Here is a 7,131-nt window from a genome sequence, read left to right on the forward strand (position 1 = left end):
TTTTCCTCTCAGGACTGCCTTCGCTGCGTCCCAAAGCGTTTGGATTGTTGTATTTTCATTTTCGTTTGTTTCCATATATTTTTTAATTTCTTCTCTAATTGCCTGGTTGACCCACTCATTCGTTAGTAGGGTGTTCTTTAACCTCCATGCTTTTGGAGGTTTTCCAGACTTTTTTCTGTGGTTGATTTCAAGCTTCATAGCATTGTGGTCTGAAAGTATGCATGGTATGATTTCAATTCTTGTAAACTTATGAAGGGCTCTTTTGTGACCCAGTATATGATCTATCTTGGGGAATGTTCCATGTGCACTCGAGAAGAAAGTATATTCTGTTGCTTTGGGATGCAGAGTTCTAAATATATCTGTCAAGTCCATCTGATCCAATGTCTCGTTCAGGGCCCTTGTTTCTTTATTGACCATGTGTCTAGATGATCTATCCATTTCTGTAAGTGGGGTGTTAAAGTCCCCTGCAATTACCACATTCTTATCAATAAGGTTGCGTATGTTTATGAGTAATTGTTTTATATATTTGGGCGCTCCGGTATTCGGCGCATAGACATTTATAATTGTTAGCTCTTCCTGATGGATAGACCCTGTCACTATTATATAATGTCCTTCTTCATCTCTTGTTACAGCCTTTAATTTAAAGTCTAGTTTGTCTGATATAAGTATGGCTACTCCAGCTTTCTTTTGGCTTCCAGTAGCATGATCAATAGTTCTCCATCCCCTCACTCTCAATCTAAAGGTGTCCTCAGGTCTAAAATGAGTCTCTTGTAGACAGCAAATAGATGGGTCTTGTTTTTTTATCCATTCTGATACCCTATGTCTTTTGGTTGGCGCATGTAATCCATTTACATTCAGTGTTATTATAGAAAGATATGGGTTTAGAGTCATTGTGATGTCTGTATGTTTTATGCTTGTAGTGATGTCTCTGGTACTTTGTCTCACAGGGTCCCCCTTAGGATCTCTTGTAGGGCTGGTTTAGTGGTGACAAATTCCTTCAGTTTTTGTTTGTTTGGGAAGACCTTTATCTCACCTTCTATTCTAAATGACAGACTTGCTGGATAAAGGATTCTCGGCTGCATATTTTTTCTGTCTAGCACACTGAAAATCTCGTGCCAATTCTTTCTGGCCTGCCAAGTTTCAAAAGAGAGATCAGTCATGAGTCTTATAGGTCTCCCTTTATATGTGAGGGCACGTTTACCCCTTGCTGCTTTCAGAATTTTCTCTTTATCCTTGTATTTTGCCAGTTTCACTATGATATGTCGTGCGGAAGGTCGATTCAAGTTACGTCTGAAGGGAGTTCTCTGTGTCTCTTGGATTTCAATGCCTTTTTCCTTCCCCAGTTCAGGGAAGTTCTCAGCTATTATTTCTTCAAGTACCCCTTCAGCACCTTTCCCTCTCTCTTCCTCCTCTGGGATACCAATTATGCGTATATTATTTCTTTTTAGTGTATCAGTTAGTTCTCTAATTTTCCCCTCATACTGCTGGATTTTTTTATCCCTCTTTCTCTCAGCTTCCTCTTTTTCCATAACTTTATCTTCTAGTTCACCTATTCTCTCCTCTGCCTCTTCAATCCGAGCCGTGGTGGTTTCCATTTTGTTATGCATTTCGTTTAAAGCGTTTTTCTGCTCCTCGTGACTGTTCCTTAGTCCCTTGATCTCTGTAGCAAGAGATTCTCTGCTGTCAGCTATACTGTTTTCAAGCCCAGTGATTAATTTTATGACTATTATTCTAAATTCACTTTCTGTTATATTATTTAAATCCTTTTTGATCAGCTCATTAGCTGTTGTTATTTCCTGGAGATTCTTCTGAGGGGAATTCTTCCGCTTGGTCATTTTGGATAGTCCCTGGCGTGGTGAGGACCTGCAGGGCACTTCCCCTGTGCTGTGGTGTATAACTGGAGTTGGTGGGCGGAGCCGCAGTCAGACCTGATGTCTGCCCCCAGCCCACCGCTGGGGCCACAGTCAGACTGGTGCGTGCCTTCTCTTCCCCTCTCCTAGGGGCGGGATTCACTGTGGGGTGGGGTGGCCTGTCTGGGCTACTTGCACACTGCCAGGCTTGTGATGCTGGGGATCTGGCGTCTTAGCTGGGGTGGGTAGGCAAGGTGCACAGGGGCAGGAGGGGCAGGCTTAGCTTGCTTCTCCTTAGGTGATCCACTTCAGGAGGGGCCCTGTGGCAGCAGCAGGGAGTCAGATCCGCTGCCGGAGGTTTGGCTCCGCAGAAGCGCAGAGTTGGGTGTTTGCGCGGAGCGAGCAAGTTCCCTGGCAGGAACTGGTTCTCTTCTGGATTTTGGCTGGGGGATGGGCGGGGGAGATGGCGCTGGCGAGCGCCTTTGTTCCCCACCAAACTGAGCTCTGTCGTCCGGGGGCTCAGCAGCTTTCCTTCCCTTTGTCCTCCAGCCTTCCCGCTTTCTGAGCAGAGCTGTTAACTTATGACCTCCCAGACGCTAAGTCGCGCTTGCTGTCGGAACACAGTCCGTCAGGCCCCTCCGCTTTTTGCAAGCCAGACTCGGGGGCTCTGCTTGGCCGGCGAGCCGCCCCTCCGCCCCGGCTCCCTCCCGCCAGTCCGTGGAGTGCGCACCGCCTCGCCGCCCTTCCTACCTTCTTCCGTTGGCCTCTCGTCTGCGCTTGGCTCTGGCGACTCCATTCTGCTAATCCTCTGGTGGTTTTCTGGGTTACTTACGCAGGTGTAGGTGGAATCTAAGTGATCAGCAGGATGCTCGGTTAGCCCAGCTTCCTCCTACGCTGCCATCTTCCCTCTCCTCTCCTTTGTAGTTTTTAAAAGTAAGGTATTTTGAAATATCATTAGTAAGAAAAAATAAAAAAAAAAAACCTCAATTATATAAGTGTTCTGATTTCTATATAACAAAATTATAAGCTTATCAATGTTTTTTTTAAAACATTTACTAAAGGGACACCTGGGTGGCTCAGTCAGTTAAGGGATCGACTTTGCCTCACGTTATGATCTTACAATTTGTGAGTTTGAGCCCCATATCGGGCTCTATGCTGACAGCTCAGAGCCTAGAGCCTGCTTTAGATTCTGTCTCTCCCATTCTCTCTGCCCCTCCCCCACTGATGCTCACACTCTCTCTCTCTCTCAAAAATAAATAAACATAAAAAAATTTTAAATAAACATTTATTAAAAATTGAGAATCATGAAAATTCGGTAAATGGAAGAACTCTCAGTAAAAGCACTGCTGTCTTTTTACTATCTTCATATTTAATTTCTAAATCTATGCCTAACACTAAAGAACTAACAAACACTTCTTTTTTGTGTTTGTTTGACTACTGACAGTGGTTTTATCCACCCAATAAAATAACGTTGTAATCCCACCCACACCCCTTACCATCCGCACCTGTTGGCACCAGCCCAGAACAGCTCCCCACCCCCAACCCCCTCTGATGTGGCTGGAGCTTGAGGCTTACAGGGCCAAAAACACTGCAGACTGGAGACCGGAACAGCTTGGAGATGGTGGATAATAGCTATTCGAGTCTGCAATTAAAAATGGTATTTGTTGTTCTCTGACGTATTTCACTTAGAATAATACTCCCTAGCTCTATCCATGTCATTACACATGGCAAGATTTCATTCTTTTTAATGGCTGGGTAATATTCTTTATATATATATATATACACACACACACACACACACACACACACACACACACACCCCATATCTTCTGTATCCATTCATCAGTTAATGGACATTTTGGCTCTTTCCATAATTTGGTTATTGTTGATAATGCTGCTATAAAACACTGGGGTGCATGTATTCCTTTGAATTTGTATTTTTGTCTCCTTTTTGTAAATACCCAGTAGTGAAGTTGCGGGATCCTAGGGTAGTTCTAATTATTTTCCAAGTTTTTATTTCAATTCCAGCTAGTTAACATACATACAGTGCAATATCAGTTTCAGGTATAGAATTTAGTGATTCATCACATACATACAACACCAGGTGCTTATCACAAGTGCCCTCCTTAATACCCGTCATCTGTTTAACCCATCCTCCCGATGCCCTCTTCCTCTCCAGTAGCCATCAGTTTCATCTGTATAGTTAAGAGTCAGTTTCTTGGTTTCCCTTTCCTTTTTTCCCCTATGCTTATTTATTTTCTTACTTAAATTCTGCATATGAGTAAAATTCCATGGTATTTTTCTTTCTCTTATTTCACATAGCATAATACTCTCACATTGTTGGCAAATGGCAAAATTTCATTCATTTTTTATGGCTGAGTAATATTCCATTGCATATATATATATATATATATATATATATATATACCACATCTTCTTTTTTCATTCATTAGTCAATGGACATTTGAACTCTTTCCAAAATTTGGTTATTGTTGATAATGCTTCTATAAACATTCTGGTGTATGTATCCCTGTGAATTAGTATTTTGTGTCCTTTGGGTAAATACCTAGTAGTACAATTCCTTGATCCTGGATAGTGATATTTTTAACTTTTTGAGGAACCTTAATACTGTTTTCCAGAGTGGCTATATCCATTTGCATTCTCACCAACAGTGTAAGAAGTTTCCCTTTTCTCCACATCCTCACCAACACCTGTTGTTTCCTGTATTGTTCATTATCAATTCTAACAGGTGTGATATGATGTCTCATTATAGTTTTGATTTGTATTTCCCTGATGATGAGCGTTGTTGAGCAGCTTTTCATATATCTGTTAACCATCTGCATGTCTTTTTTGGAAAAATGTCTATTCATGTATTCTGCCCACTTTTTAAATGGATTGGTTTTTAGGTATTGAGTTTGACAAGTTTTTGTATATTTTGGATAGTAACCCTTCATCATATATGTCATTTGCAAACCTATTCTCCCATTCCTTAGGTTGTCTTTTAGTTTTGTTGACTGTTTCCTTCACTGTTCAGGTTTTTATTTGGATGAAGTCCCGATAGTTTATTTTTTCTTTTGTTTCCCTCACCTGTGGAGACGTGTCCAGTAAGAAGTTGCCACAGCAGATTTCAAAGAAGTTACTGCCTGTGTTCTCCTCTAGGTTTTTGATGGTTTCCGGTCCCACATTTAGGTATTTCATCCATTTTCAATTTATTTTTCTGTATGATGTAAGAAAGTGGTCCATTTTTGTTCTTTTACATGTTACTGTCCAGTTTTGCCAGAACCATTTGTTGAAGAGACTTTTTTCCATTGGACTTTCTTTCCTTCTCTATCAAAGATTAATTGACCATATAGATGTGGGTTCATTTCTGTTCCATTTATCTATGTGTCTGTTTTTGTGCCAGTATTATACTGTATTGATCACTACAGCTTTGTAATATACCTTGAAGTCCAGAATTATGATGCCTCCTGCTTTGCTTTGCTTTTTAAGGATTGCTTTGGCTATTTGGGGTCCTTTGTGGTTCCATACAAATTTTAGGATTGTATGTTCAAGCTTTGGGAAAAATGCTGGTGGAATTTTAGTAGGCATTGCATTAAATGTGTATATTTCTTTGGGTAATACAGACATTTTAACAATATTTGTGCTTCCAATCCATGAACATGGAATGCTTTTCCATATGATTTCACTCACATGTGGAATTTAAGAAACAAAACAAACAAGCAAAGGGAAAAGAGAGAGGCAAACCAAGAAACAGACTCTTAATTATAGACAACAAACTGATGGATACCAGAAGGGGAGTAAGTGGGAAAATGGGTTAAATATGTGATGGGTATTAAGGAATGCACTTGTGATGAGCACCAGGTGTTGTACATGAGTGTTGAATCACTGTATTGTACACCTGAAACTAATATTACACTGTGTGATAACTAACTAGAATTTAAAGAAAAACTTTTAATAATGGCTTCCAATAAAACTACATTGCAAAAAATGGGAAAGAAACAGAATGGAAAGAATAAAAAAAGTAGAAGAGGCATACCCAGAAGAAGTTTGGTGGAAAAAGTACTGAACCAATGTATAGTGAAAGGGAAGATGGAGTATTTCCTGAAGTGTAAAGGACTTACAGATGTTAATAATACTTGGGAACCTGAATAAAATTTAGATAGTCCAGAGTTAATTGAAACATCTTTTTTAAAAACAATAATGTTTATTTATTTTTGATAGACTGAGAGACAGAGTGTGAGAGAGGCAGAGAGAGCGAGACACAGAATCCAAAGCAAGCTCCAGGCTCTGAGCTGTCAGCACAGAGCCCTATGCAGGGCTCAAACTCACAAACCATGAGATCATGACCTGAGCCAATATTAGACACTTGATAGACTGAGTCACCCAGGCGACCCAAAGCATTTCTTAATTATCAAAAAGCTGACAAAGAAAAATATGGTACACAAAGAAAATATCTGACAGTGAATCTGATGATAAGAAAGCAAAGGAGAAAGAGATGCTGCTGCTAAGTCAAGAGATTTTGCCATAAGTCTTGATCCTGATTGAATAATTCATGCCACAGACAGCAGTGAAAAATTAATACTGCTCATGAAATGAAAGACTCAATGAGGCAGACTTAGTTCTGGCAAAAGAGGCAAATATAAAGTGTCCTCAAATTATAATTGCTTTTTGGGGGTGCCTGGGTGGCTCAGGTGATTAAGCATCCAACTTCAGCTCAGGTGATGATCTCGCAGTTTGTGAGTTTGAGGGCTGTGTTGGGCTCTGTGCTGACAGCTCGGAGCCTGGAGCCTGCTTTGGATTATGTGTCTCCCTCTCTCTCTGCCCCTCCCCTGTTCATGCTATCTATCTATCTCTCAAAAATAAACATTTGAGTCTTTCCACCTTGCTGAGTGTGGCAGCTCGAGGGGCCTTCACCACCACGCACTGGGTCCTCACAGAGGACAGGAAGATCCAGCAGCAGTTCCCGTGCATTTCCAAACCATTGTGTGCATTTTTAAAAAACACAACTGAAGATGGTGATTCCTGGGGGACTCAGAGGGGAAGATGGCAGCATAGGAAGACACTGGGCTCACCTCGTCCTGCTGATTGCTTATATTCCATCCACATCTGTGTAAATAACCCAGAAAACCACCAGAAGGCTAGCAGAAAGGACTCTCAGGAGTGACGCATAGACAAAAGGACCACAGAAGAGGATATGAAGGGCAGAGAGGCAATGCATGCTACACGGACTGGTGGGAGGGAGCCAGAGCAGTGGAGGGGAACCCCACCATGCAAGGCAGAG

At 41.3% G+C, this 7,131-nt stretch overlaps 1 pseudogene; it reads left to right on the forward strand.

Moving 5' to 3' along the window:
- Positions 1–5,807: 5,807 nt before the first annotated feature.
- On the forward strand, positions 5,808–6,524 carry LOC121024488 (chromobox protein homolog 3-like; annotated as a pseudogene).
- Positions 6,525–7,131: the final 607 nt, after the last annotated feature.

This window comes from Herpailurus yagouaroundi, unplaced genomic scaffold (genome assembly GCF_014898765.1).
Source record: "Herpailurus yagouaroundi ecotype Mexico unplaced genomic scaffold, PumYag 65230, whole genome shotgun sequence".
Lineage (NCBI taxonomy): Eukaryota > Metazoa > Chordata > Mammalia > Carnivora > Felidae > Herpailurus > Herpailurus yagouaroundi.